This window comes from Odontesthes bonariensis, chromosome 1, assembly GCF_027942865.1.
Source record: "Odontesthes bonariensis isolate fOdoBon6 chromosome 1, fOdoBon6.hap1, whole genome shotgun sequence".
Classification (NCBI taxonomy): Eukaryota; Metazoa; Chordata; class Actinopteri; order Atheriniformes; family Atherinopsidae; genus Odontesthes; species Odontesthes bonariensis.
This window is the reverse complement of record NC_134506.1, coordinates 1,300,460-1,313,971: the sequence shown is the minus strand read 5'-3', so window position 1 is coordinate 1,313,971 and position 13,512 is coordinate 1,300,460.

Here is a 13,512-nt window from a genome sequence, read left to right as displayed (position 1 = left end):
ATTGCAGTAAGCTTTGCACATGGCGCCCCCTCCCAGATTTTCTCTGGCTTTGTTGATGACCGAGAAGCCAGTTTTATGACATAAATTTAAGATGATAATCTATTTTCTGTTGTAGAACATGATGTGGCCCATGTGCATTTGTCTCTAAAAAATAAATGATGGCATCTTCAAATTTGATGTCTATTTTATTTATTGCAAGCTCACAGATTGCTAATCACTTGAAGATCTGCGGGCAACAATTTAAGGAAAGTTACAGAATGCTACTATTGGCTGCCTAAGACCACTGCTGAGTTTGGAAGACAAGAATTAGCTTGAAGATGATATTCTAATGTTCCAGATGATGCACAGATTGCAAGGGTCTTTTGTAAACAGTTATCAGTTTTTTTTCATCTTTACTGAATAAGTGAATCCCATTGAGACTGTCTTACAGTGGAAACGCTCAGCTACAAGTAGAAATCCCTCTAAAGAAACTGGTCTGAAGTGAAAGCACAAAATTATTAGCTGGAAAATGTTTTTAAGCCACGAGTTTAAATCATTTAAAAAAAAAATTAAATGTTTTACTTTATCTGTAATCGAGCTGACTTTTTCTGAATTATAGTTTTTGGATGATTTGAATGTCAAGTATGTGGGAAATATATACATGCACAATATAACTTGCCACGTGTGACAGGTTGGCCCCTTCCTGCCCACCTGCTGCACTGTCCTAACTTGATGTACACCCTAATTAAGGGGTGGTGCAGGTACCTGTGCCTATATATATATATATTCAATTCAATTCAATTAAATTCAATTCATTTTTATTTATAACGCGCCAAATACAACAAATGTCATCTCAATACACTTAGATAATAAAGTCCAATTCAAGCCATTTGGAATTCAATTCATTGTAATCATAATTATTTATAAAATAATCCAGTTCATTCATATAGAGCCAATTCAAAAACAATTTCCTAGCTAAGAAAACCAACAGATTGCACTGAAACTTTTTTCTTTTTCGGTCCAATGTCCCGTCCTGAGCGTGCCTGAGGCGACTGTAAAGATAAAAAAAGACTCCCTTTGAACAGGAAGAAACCTCTGGCAGAACCAGAACCAGGAAGGGTGGCCATCCGCCTCCACCAGCTGGGGTTTGAGAAGACAGAAAGGGGGGGGGGGGCACTGTAACACCATTCAAAGGATATCTGTTGGAACAGGGAAACACGAGTTAATGACCACAATAATGTCACATATACATAAAGAGAGTAAAGTGAGGAAAGGTGTGTCAGATGAGGCCCCCCAGCAGTCTGGGCCTATAGCAGCTTAACTATGGGATGTTTCAGGATCACCTGAGCCATCCCTAACTATAAGCTTTATCAAAAAGGAAAGTTTTAAGCCTGGTCTTAAAAGTGGAAAGGGTGTCTGTCTTTATGTATATGTGATATTATTGTGGTCATTAACTCGTGTTTCCCTGTTCCAACAGATATCCTTTGAATGGTGTTACAGTGCCGCCGCGGTCGCCCCCCCCCCCCCTTTCTGTCTTCTCAAACCCCAGCTGGTGGAGGCGGATGGCCACCCTTCCTGAGTCTGGTTCTGCCAGAGGTTTCTTCCTGTTCAAAGGGAGTCGTTTCTCTCCACAGTCGCCTCAGGCACGCTCAGGACGGGAGATTGGACTGAAGACAAGTTTCAGTGCAATCTGTTGGTTTCCTTAGCTAGGAAATAATTTTTATATTGGCTCTATATGAACGAATTGGATTATTTTGTGAATAATTATGATTACAATGAATTGAATTCCAATTGGCTTGAATTGGACTTTATTATCTAAGTGCCTTGAGATGATATTTGTTGTATTTGGCGCTATATAAATAAAAATTAATTGAATTGAATTGAATTGAAAAACTGGAGAAATATGATCTCTGCTGTTAGTTCTCATCAGAACTCTGGCTGCAGCATTTTGGATCAGCTGGAGGCTTTTCAGAGAATATGTGGGACAGCCCAATAATAAAGAATTACAGTAATCCAATCCTGAAGTAACAAATGCACCGACACCCTCTCACATCTAAAGACAATGTCGCTGAGTTTGAAGTCACAGAATAAAGATTTTAAAGACTCCAGATCTCAGGGTCACTGTGAGTTAGAACACATCTGGATTGTTCTAACATTATTTCCCATCATGCACCTGGTGGAAATTCTTAACATCAATTGAGTCGACTGATCAGCAGCTTTGAAGTATTTTTAAGTAGAATAAGGAGCTTTTAGCCCCAGCTGCATATTTAAGAGCTGTGTTGTGTGGTGAAGAAGGAAAACACGGCACTGCACATGGTACAAAAGAGAAACTGTAATGAAAACAATCGCATTATTTGATAAAACGCTCCTGTATTTGTACATCCAGCATAACTGGTTGTTCTTATTGTGTTTACAAAATAAAAGTGGACGTCTGATAAAACAGAAACTGGGTCACTTTCATAAAACAAGTGTAATGACCTACGATAATTTTAAACATGTCTGATGTTTATTGCAATTTAAGATGTGAGAAGACCTCAGTTTTTTTTTGTCTTTAGGAACCTTTAGCTGAAAGTAGTTTTTTAAAGTGTACTACGAGTATACTTATTTGATACTAAAACTGAGGCAGTATACTTGAAGTTTACTTTTTATATACTATATTTTATGTACATAAATATTTATTACCTTTGTCAAGGCAACCTCATTATGAAATGCAGGTAGGTGATGGCGCTATTCGGTTGCCGTTGCTTGATCGGCTGCCCTTGCTCTCACTGAAAACAGAGCTATAGAGTAATACACTGACTGGAAAGAAAGCTCATTCCCTTTAGATGAACAAGCCAGAGCTAACGTGCCATTCTTACAACAGGAATATGGCACAACACACATTTAAAACAAAATAAAATGTGATACTTACAGGCTGTACTGATTGCTGGGGTAGATTTTGTTCAGAATCAGAATCAGGCTGCAGTCGATCACGTTCTCAGCGGAGCGCACAGCTCGCTGCAGTCTTTGTCTGTCCCTGTTAGAACTGACCATCTACTGAGCAAAATTCCGACTGAAGCCTGCTCGGAATCGTGTAAGGTTTGTGAAACTGTACTCCGTGAAATGCGCAGAGCAAAGGAAAAGTCGGCGGTTGGGGATGCTGTTAAAAATAAATAAAAGCCATTGATCGTGAACATTGCTTTCCGGGGAAGAATATGTAACGATCGTAGTCCGCTTTCACAGCCTTGGAAGGCACACCTGTTCCTGTTTCTTGCCGGAGGGGCGTGTCTGAAACGGGGTGGCTGTGGATTTGGGTGTGGGGGGGGGGGGCGATTGCTGAAAAAGTGACATCACTTTTTCACAAAAACGGATTGGCACTTTTTCTGGGGGATATTCAAAAAAGGGGGAGTACTTGAAACAGAGGTTCAGACACTTGCTGGCACTTCGTGTGTACTCCCCACAGCGGGGAGACTCAGAACTAACACCAAAAACGGGAAAAAGACGATTTTGATTCTCTATCACCTTTAAATCTGTGCTGGACACAGCTTTATGCAACATGAAATCCTCCTTCGAGCTCACTACACTAAAGCTCGGCTTGCAAAAATATTTGATGCAGTGTCTCCCCTATGCGAACGATGTCAACAAGCCACAGCATAGTGCTCAAAAGTCACCAACTTTCTGCAGAGTCAGTCGCTATAGACCTCCAACCTTCATGTGGCCTTCAGATTAGCTCAAGAATTCAATTCAATTAATTTTTATTGATAAGGCGCCAAATACAACAAATATCATCTCAAGGCACTTAGATAATAAAGTCCAATTCAAGCCAATTGGAATTCAATTCATTGTAATCATAATTATTCATAAAATAATCCAATTCGTTCATATAGAGCCAATTCAAAAACAATTTCCTAGCTAAGAAAACCAACAGATTGCACTGAAAACTTTTTCTTTTTCGGTCCAATCTCCCGTCCTGAGCGTGCCTGAGGCGACTGTGGAGAGAAGCGACTCCCTTTTAACAGGAAGAAACCTCTGGCAGAACCAGACTCAGGAAGGGTGGCCATCCGCCTCCACCAGCTGGGGTTTGAGAGGACAGAAAGGGGGGGGGGGCCACTGTAACACCATTCAAAGGATATCTGTTGGAACAGGGAAACACGAGTTAATGACCACAATAATGTCACATATACATAAAGAGAGTAAAGTGAGGAAAGGTGTGACAGATGAGGCCCCCCAGCAGGCTGGGCCTATAGCAGCTTAACTATGGGATGTTTCAGGATCACCTGAGCCATCCCTAACTATAAGCTTTATCAGAAAGGAAAGTTTTAAGCCTGGTCTTAAAGGTGGAAAGGGTGTCTGCTTCCCGGACATTTACTGGCAGCTTATTCCACAAGAGAGGGGCCTGATAACTGAAGGCTCTGCCTCCCAAACTGGCAGCTGGTTCCACAGAGAGGGGCCTGATAACTGAAGACTCTGCCTCCCAAACTGGCAGCTGGTTCCACAGAGAGGGGCCTGATAACTGAAGGCTCTGCCTCCCAAACTGGCAGCTGGTTCCACAGAGAGGGGCCTGATAACTGAAGGCTCTGCCTCCCAAACTGGCAGCTGGTTCCACAGAGAGGGGCCTGATAACTGAAGGCTCTGCCTCCCAAACTGGCAGCAGGTTCCACAGAGAGGGGTCTGATAACTGAAGGCTCTGCCTCCCAAACTGGCAGCTGGTTCCACAGAGAGGGGCCTGATAACTGAAGGCTCTGCCTCCCAAACTGGCAGCTGGTTCCACAGAGAGGGGCCTGATAACTGAAGGCTCTGCCTCCCAAACTGGCAGCTGGTTCCACAGAGAGGGGCCTGATAACTGAAGGCTCTGCCTCCCATTCTACTTTTAGAAACTCTGGGAACCTCAAGTAAACCTGCGGTTTGGGAACGAAGTGCTCTGTTAGGAAAATATCTTACAATGAGATCTTTAAGATATGATGGAGCTCGGTCATTAAGAGCTTTATATGTAAGGAGAAGAATCTTAAATTCTATTCTGAATTTAACAGGGAGCCAATGAAGAGAAGCTAAAACTGGAGAAATATGATCTCTCCTGTTAGTTCTCATCAAAACTCTGGCTGCAGCATTTTGGATCAGCTGGAGGCTTTTCAGAGAATATGTGGGACAGCCCAATAATAAAGAATTACAGTAATCCAATCTTGAAGTAACAAATGCATGAATTAGTTTTTCTGCATCACTCTGAGACAAGATGTTCCTGATTTTAACAATATTACGAAGGTGAAAGAAGGCAGTCCTAGAAACCTGTTTTATATGAGCGTCAAATGATAAGTTCTGGTCAAAAATAACTCCAAGGTTCCTCACTGTAGAACTAGAAGCCAAGGAAATACCATCTAGAGTAACTATATAGCTAGACAATTTCTCCCTGAAGCGCTCAGGTCCAAAGATAACGACTTCAGTTTTGTCTGAATTTAGAAGCAGACAGTTCTGAGTCATCCAGGTCTTTATGTCTTTAAGACATGCTTGTAGTCTGACCAACCTATTGGGTTCATCTGGTTTTATAGATAAGTACAGCTGAGTATCATCAGCATAGCAATGGAAATTTATGCCATGCTGTCTAATAATGTTACCTAATGGAAGCATGTATAAAGTAAAAAGAATCGGTCCAAGCACAGAACCCTGAGGAACTCCATGACTTACTCTGGTGTGTGAGGAAGATTCTTCATTTACAAGAACAAACTGAAATCTATCAGATAAATATGACTTAAACCAGCCTAATGCAGTTCCTTTAATCCCAATAACATGTTCAAGTCTGTGTAATAAGAAGAAGATGAGATCCAACAGGACAAGCACAGACACAAGTCCGCTATCAGAGGCTAAGAGGAGATCATTGGTAACTTTCAGCAGTGCAGTTTCTGTGCTATGATGCACTCTGAATCCTGACTGAAACTCTTCAAACAGATTATTTCTGTGTAAGTGATCACAAAGCTGAGCTGCAACTATTTTTTCAAGAACTTTAGACATAAAAGGGAGATTGGATATAGGTCTATAATGAGCCAACACTTCTGAATCAAGAGTAGGTTTTTTAAGTAAAGGTTTAATTACAGCAACCTTAAAAGTCTGAGGTACATATCCTGTCAACAAAGACAGATTGATCAAATCCAATATGGAAGTGTCAATTAATGGGAAAACCTCCTTGAACAGTCTGGTTGGGATTGGGTCTAAAACACAAGTTGATGGTTTAGAAGAGACTATTGCTGTCGTTAGATCAGAGAGATCAACTGGGCAGAAGCCGTCTAAATATAAATCAGGTTCTAAAGATACTTCTAAAGCTGCTGTACTTGATGATACATCACTGATAATAGTGGGAAGGACTCCATCAATCTTCTCTCTGATAGAAACAATTTTATTAATAAAGAAGCTCATGAAATCATCACTGCTGAGAGTTAAAGGAATAACTGGCTCAGCAGAGCTCGGACTCTTAGTCAGACTGGCTACAGTGCTGAAGAGAAACCTGGGATTATTCTTATTCTCTTCTATCAATGATGAATAATAAGCAGTTCTAGCTTTACGAAGGGCTTTCTTATACGTTATTAAACTATCTTTCCAGACTAATTGAGACTCTTCTAAATTAGAGGAACGCCACTGTCTCTCCAGCTTTCTTGCAGTCTGCTTTAAAGCACGCAGCTGTGAATTATACCAAGGAGCCAACCTCTTCTGACTGATTACCTTCCTTTTCAGAGGGGCAACATTGTCCAGTGCTGTACGGATTGAAACTATAGTGCTGTCAACAAGAGAGTCAAGTGCTGCTGGAGTAAAGTTTAGGTAGTCGTCCTCTGTCATATCTGCACATGGCAGTGAAGAAAAGGATGATGGAATTAATTCTTTAAATCTGGTTACAGCATCCTCTGATAGACACCTTCTATATGTAAATTTCTTTTCAGAAACTGTATAGTCAAGTAATGTAAACTCAAAGGTAATCAAAAAATGGTCAGATAAGACAGGGTTATGAGGGAACACTGTTAACTGTTCACTCTCAATGCCATAAGTCAGCACAAGATCAAGGGTGTGATTAAGGCAGTGAGTCGGTCCGTGAACACTCTGAGAAAATCCAATAGAGTCTAATATAGAATTAAAGTTCATATTCAGGCTGTCATTTTCAACATCTACATGAATATTAAAGTCACCCACTACAATGACTTTATCTGTACTCAGCACTAACTGGGATAAAAACTCTGAGAATTCAGACAGAAACTCAGAATAAGGGCCAGGTGGACGATACACAACAACAAACACAAGAGGTTTCTGGGATTTCCACTTTGCGTGGGAAAAACTGAGAATCACAGATTCAAAAGAGCTCAAACTAATCTTGGGTCTGGGACTGATTAGTAACCCTGATCTGAAGATAGCTGCCACTCCTCAAAATGCTGGGCGTGTAAAACATTACAACAATACATGCCCAGTAATATTGTTGTAATGTTTTAAATACTTGAACGCAGTTTTTCTAGAGAAGATAATTGTTTTGTATATGGGATTATCGTCCATTGACTCTTTTGGGCTTTCACATGCGCGAGCCTGCAACCAGCCGGTGAGTTACATGCTGTTTATAAAGTTGTTTTGTAACGTCCCCATGCCAGTAATGTGAGAACCATGCATATGGTTTTGATGGTAAGGCTTGTGACTTTATTGTCAGATGGTTTATAAAGTGGTGTGACGTTTCTGCAGTGTGCAAGTTGTTGTTTTACGTGGAAAGGTTAGCAGTTGCCCCTTAGCCACCACGTATTAGCCTCGCATGACAGGCTGCGCAAACAGCGCAATCTCCACACAGGGAGCGCAGATTTGCACCTCTCTGTGTCCTACTATCAGTATTGGACAACCTTTAGCAATGGGATTGCGCTTCAAAAGCCCCGGAGTTCCCCTTTAATAGTTTGATGTTTTTGTTCAGTTAAAGTTTTTGTTTTAGGTTTTTTTCGCACAAGAGGATTTGCTCCTTTTGTGTTAATTGATTGGGTGGGTAGCAGCAGGTGGGAAGCTGCAGAGAAGTGTGTCAGACTACAACTCTGCATCCTGGTCTGAGCCCTGGGTTGTCATGTTTTAGGGTGGCAAATAAATTAGTCCATATTTCTAGAAATGAGAGCCGCTCCTTCCAAAGTGGGATGGATGCCGTCTCTCCTCATCAGACCAGGTTTTCTTCAGAAAGATTGCCAATTAGGCTATCTATGTAGCCCACGTTGTTTGCTGTACACCATCTAGACAACCAGCGATTGTAGGACGACATGCGACTAAACATGTCATCACTGGTCAGATTGGTTCACATATGTTTTGGGGCTGCTCTTCTCTGACTAGATTTTGGTCTGAGATCTTTAGCACTTACCCCATGCCTTAACTGCCCCGTTCGGTGTATGGCCTTTCCCACTTACTCTTTCCCCTGCTGATAAGGACTTGATAGCATTCACAACTCTGCTGGTCAGGAGGTTGATACTGCTAAAATGGAAATCCCCAGTCTCACCTACCTTTACAAAATGGGATAAGGAGGTGCTTTATTTTCTTAAATTAGAAAAAATTAGACTGACTCTGATTGGTAAGGCTGTCTCTTTTGAGAAGTCCTGGAATCCCTTCCTGTCTTATGTCAATAGCACAAGATGTCTGATCACTGTGAACTAAGCAATGCAATGCTAAACTTGTGTGTGTTTTTTTTGTTTTATGTTTACTTTTGTTTTTTTACTATCGATTCATTACTTTTTAATTATATATTCTTTATGCCCTTCCAATTTAGATATTTATCCTTTTTAATTGATCTTATTTATCTATTTATTAGTTTTTTCACTTATTTTTAGTGTTACTATTATTATTTATTTCAACTATTCTTATGTTAATTAATTTATTTGTTTATCCTTTTTCTCTCTTCCTCTATCAACCCATCTTTTTGGTTTTTGTTTTTCTTTATTCTTCAACAATATGTGCCCATCTTTTGGGGCTAGGTGCAGGAGGGAGGGGGGCTGGGGGGTTGGTATCTGTTCTGTGGTATGTTAAACTATTGTTTGTTTGTTTTCTAATTATGTCAAATTCAATAAACAGATTGTTAAAACAAAAAAGAGAAAGAGATGGCTTAGGATCTATATAAAGGCAACCGGGGCCAATTGGCCATTAAGCAGTACAATACATTACGTTTTCAAACAACTTTATTTGCACATTTTTCAATTCATTGCACACCAATTTCAAGGTATGTACATTTTCCACTTCAAATATTTGTTGGCTGATAAAAATCTACCTCATGTAACTCCTTATGAACATCTTTATAAGAAATCTATTCTTTAAAGATAGGTTCCATTGGCACTTGTTGGTGATGGTGTAATGTCTAAATAAGTATCTTGGAGATTTTACTCCAAGCTCTGAAGACTTTTCCTGTTTGAACTTGGCAGCTCTAAATTTATCATTATTCTGCAAAAATGACTTGAAACTTCTCCCATTTCAGCAAGCTCCTCTTAATTCACAATAAATAGCCAGACCCCAGAGTATCGTCTTGTTTTGTGTGATGGCTCTTTATAGGCCAGGAAATTCTCAGTGTGAACCCTCATCTGAGCATCACAAAGCTCTGACTTTTATGAAAGCAGTTTCAGGATTATTTGAATTATTAGGTCATACAGTATGCTGCCATAAAAGATGTCACAGCTGGAAGGTGGAATGACAAAAGAGAAAAAAGAAAATCACTCACAGTGGCTGTATATGAATATGGCACCATTACTCAAGATTGATGGGCTCATTCTCCTCTAACAAGTCAGAATAACAGCAAGGAAAGTAGATTATTGTTAGCATCATGTTAGCTTCATGTTAGCATCATGTTAGCATTAATGAATCAACTCCCTCTGACTCTTTAAATGTTCAAGTTCCTGGAACCACAGGCAGAGGAGGAGGAGTGGCACCTATCTTCAGGTCAGGGTTACTAATCAGTCCCAGACCCAAGATTAGTTTGAGCTCTTTTGAATCTCTAGCCCCTTTCACATTGACATCCGCTACCTTAGCGGGTCCAAATTGCCACTACGTCCCGCGTCGAGCAATGTGAATGCTTGGCGTGTTGGTGACCCGTGTCGCCTGAAGCCGAGTTCAGGGGGCGTGGCCTAGTGGCAGAGCGTCACACGAAACACATAAAATGCTGGGCGTGTACAATGACGTAGGCACAAGCCATGCGTCGGAGGTAGGGTTAAATACACCTGTCTGCTAGGGCTGTGCAATATATCGAATTTATATCGCGATAACGATATTGGTGTCAAACGATAGCAAAATTAATAATATCGAATATAAACGATATTGGCTTGGCAGCGAAAGGGTTAAGCAAATTGCGGCGCGTGGCACGTCATGACGTCAGAACTGCTCTGGAGTTTCGCGCTCTTCTCAGCCTCACCACTTGATGCCGCCATCGACACTGGATACCGCTGAAAAGAGATTAGCAACAACATTGGAATTTTGGAAGATATGGAACAGTTAATTGAGAAAAAAGGGAGAAAAAGTTCGGTGATCTGGGACCACTTTAGTGTTGAAGAAAAAGACGAAGAACAGAAGAGACCCATCTGCAGGATTTGCCGAAAAATGGTGTCTGCGCCTCTTGCCAACACATCCAACCTGTTTACACACCTCAAAGTCAACCACAAGGTAATCCACGACCAAACGATGAAGAAAAAACAAAAAATGGACCAAGCCAACGTCGCCTCAACCAGCAAGATCGCCCAGACATCAATTCAAGGCACTCTGTTCAACGCCACTCAGTATGCCACAACTTCGGAGAGGCATAAGGCGCTCACCAAATCCATCGGCTATTTTTTAGCCAAAGATATGCAGGCTATCAATACGGTAGAGGGTGAGGGGTTTAAGAAGATGATCAGGGAGTTTGATAAACGCTATGCTCTGCCCTCCCGACATTATTTTACCCGAAATATCCTGCCAGGGCTTTATGAAAATTGCCGAGAGGAAGTGTCAAAAGAAGTGCTAGCAGCGGATCACTTCGCAGCAACATCGGATCTTTGGTCAAGCCGTACAAGCGAACCATACATCAGCCTCACCGTGCACTTCATCGACAACGAGCTAAACCTGAAAGTGAAGTGTCTCCAGACGGCTTTCATGCCGGAAGATCATACCGGGCAAAACATCGCCGACATACTGAGGGAATCTCTGGCGCAGTGGGGATTAAACGAAGGCAAATTGGTCTGCATCACCACTGACAACGCCGCAAACGTTAACCTGGCTACACAACTAAATGGATGGACGAGGCTCCAATGTTTCGGGCATCGACTACACTTGGCCATAGGTGAGTGCTGTTATTCCTGTGTGAAATGACATAATAGTGAATGTCTGAACTGAACTGGCCAACTGCTTTGTCATGGCTGCGTTTTTTTGACCGCATCATTGCTAACTTTGTTGACAACTTGAAGGTAGCTAGCGCGAGGCTGAAACCTGCCGTTCTTTCCAAAACAAGCAAGCAAACAAAAAACACCGACAAGATAAAACATGCAGTCGGTGAATTGGCTTCAATGTTCATAATGAAGTAAATGTGGCCTTGATTTGAAGACGAAGCTTTTTTTGAATGAGCTAGAGAAAGTGTTGATTACCAAGTTGCTAACTGATTAGCAACTATGCTTTTGAGAAACGATGTCCAGAGCAGGGAGAGAGTTGCAGGCGCGCGATTTTTACGTTATTTTCTGACCTTAACCAGAGAAGTAAAGCGCAGCTGCTTGTGAAGAGGACAGAAAAAGGAGAAAAATCCCGAGTTACACTGAAAGAAAGTCAGAGCACATACCGATTGGAAGTCCGGAGACAAGTACGTCGGTAAGACGAGTCAGTAATCAAAATAAAGGCTTGTTAACGCTTACCGTCGTCCATGCTAATGCTAGCTCTGTGTCTAACAGGCTAACACTCACCTGTCACCTGCAGAGCCGCTGCAAGCTCCGATATCGGCGTAATTTGAAATACAGAGAGCAACGGTGAGAAACTTGTCTTTTTAGCTGCTCTGAGGCTATTTTTCTGTTGTTTCTCGGTGTGCTAAAGAAAGTTGTGGTGATATAAAAGTCTATGAGAGTGAACTGAGGTTGTTAATGGTGTGATATTTTGGAACTTGAGTGTATTGAGTCATATTCAAAATGTCATACTTTTTCAAAAAAAGGGGACATACCAAATGTTTCCAGCGTTGTCTCAGTATTCTTTACTTTTAAGAATTTCCAAGGAACTGGGACAGTGTATTTTCATATAAAGAACATTTTTGTGTGAATAGGGTGAGCCCTGGATGGCAGAGGTGGTGGCAAAATGTAATTATATGATAATTCCTGCGGGGGCGTGGGCTTCGATAATCTCACTCCTTTTTGACCATACCTCTGTTTGCACCCCTGCCAGAGGGACTAGCACACTAAATGTATTGTGCTTTAATTTTTTATCTTTGTCCTAATCTGAATAAGCTTTGAAGCAGTCAGCTCAATGTGGTATAATTAATTGTTATTACTCTTAGTTTTCCTCCAATTGCTGAGTCATCAGTTGTGTGTAGCCTTACTAGGAAAATAATGTGAAAAACAAACAATTTTACACCTTTGTGTTTTTTCTATTATCTTAGAAAATGCGATGAAGAAATCGGATGACAAGATCAGCCGTGCCATGGGAGTCTGTAAGAAGGTGGTCAGTAGCTTCAGCTACAGCTGGAAGAAGAAGAGGGAACTTGAAGAAGCCCAGAAGCAACTGAATCTGCCTCAGCACGCCCTCAAGACCGAATGCCCGACCAGATGGGGATCTAGACAGGCCATGATCGCCAGAATCCTTGAGCAACAGAAGGCCATTGTCCAGGTCCTTGCCAGTGACCGGAAACAACGACATCTATACCTCTCCTGGCAAGACATCGATGTACTGGAAGCTGTCAATAAGTCACTGACCCCTCTGGTTGAGTTCACAGACGCGCTGTCAGGAGAGAAATACGTGAGCATCTCTCTTGTGAAGCCAACACTGCATCTCTTCAACAACTCAGTCTTGAAAGACCAGGAGGATGACACGCTACTTGCCAAAACCATCAAGCATGACATACTGGACTATCTCAATGAGAAATACAGTGGCAGTGAAACACAAGAGCTACTTGACATGGCGGCTGCCCTAGACTCAAGATTCAAGCTGAAGTATGTGGATGAAGACAAGAAGGAATCCATTGTGAGTCGAGTGAAGCTGGAGCTGAGGGATGCCAGAACTGCCAGTGCTATGGTAATAATAATGTAATTTATAACAATGCACTAACACAACAATATTGTTCAATTGTGTGGTATTATTATATGGTAGTATTATTATTATTATTATTATTATCATCATTATTACCATTATTATTGTTGTTGTTGTTGTTGTTATGTTGTATATATTATATTAACACACATCTGTTGAATGTGTTTTTCCATTTGTGTTTCTGACTCTAAGGTGGAAGCCCCTTCAGTCACAACTGTGGCCCCTGCTGGTACTGAGGATGGAGATGGTGTTCCTTGCAAGAAGAGGAAGCTCCTGGGCAGCTTCTTCAAGACCACTACAAACCAGGCTGCAGGGTCTCATCTACAAGAAGAC